Genomic DNA, 257 nt, shown 5'->3' on the forward strand with positions numbered 1-257 from the left:
GATGACGTCACACGGCCTATATCCACCGCGCATGACTGACCGTCGTGCATGACGAGATGCACCTGCAGATTCAGTCAAGTGTGTCATGCAAAAAATTTCAAGGCAGTCAGCCACCTTTAACCACCGTCAACTGCTGTCAGTCAGAATCAGGCGGCTAAGCAAGCACACGCACCATATATTTTGCGTTCTTTGAAGATTTATAACATGCGAAAAAACAAGAGAAACACAAGATAATCAAAAGGTTAAAATGCTGGAGC

This window comes from Penaeus monodon, chromosome 21, assembly GCF_015228065.2.
Source record: "Penaeus monodon isolate SGIC_2016 chromosome 21, NSTDA_Pmon_1, whole genome shotgun sequence".
Lineage (NCBI taxonomy): Eukaryota > Metazoa > Arthropoda > Malacostraca > Decapoda > Penaeidae > Penaeus > Penaeus monodon.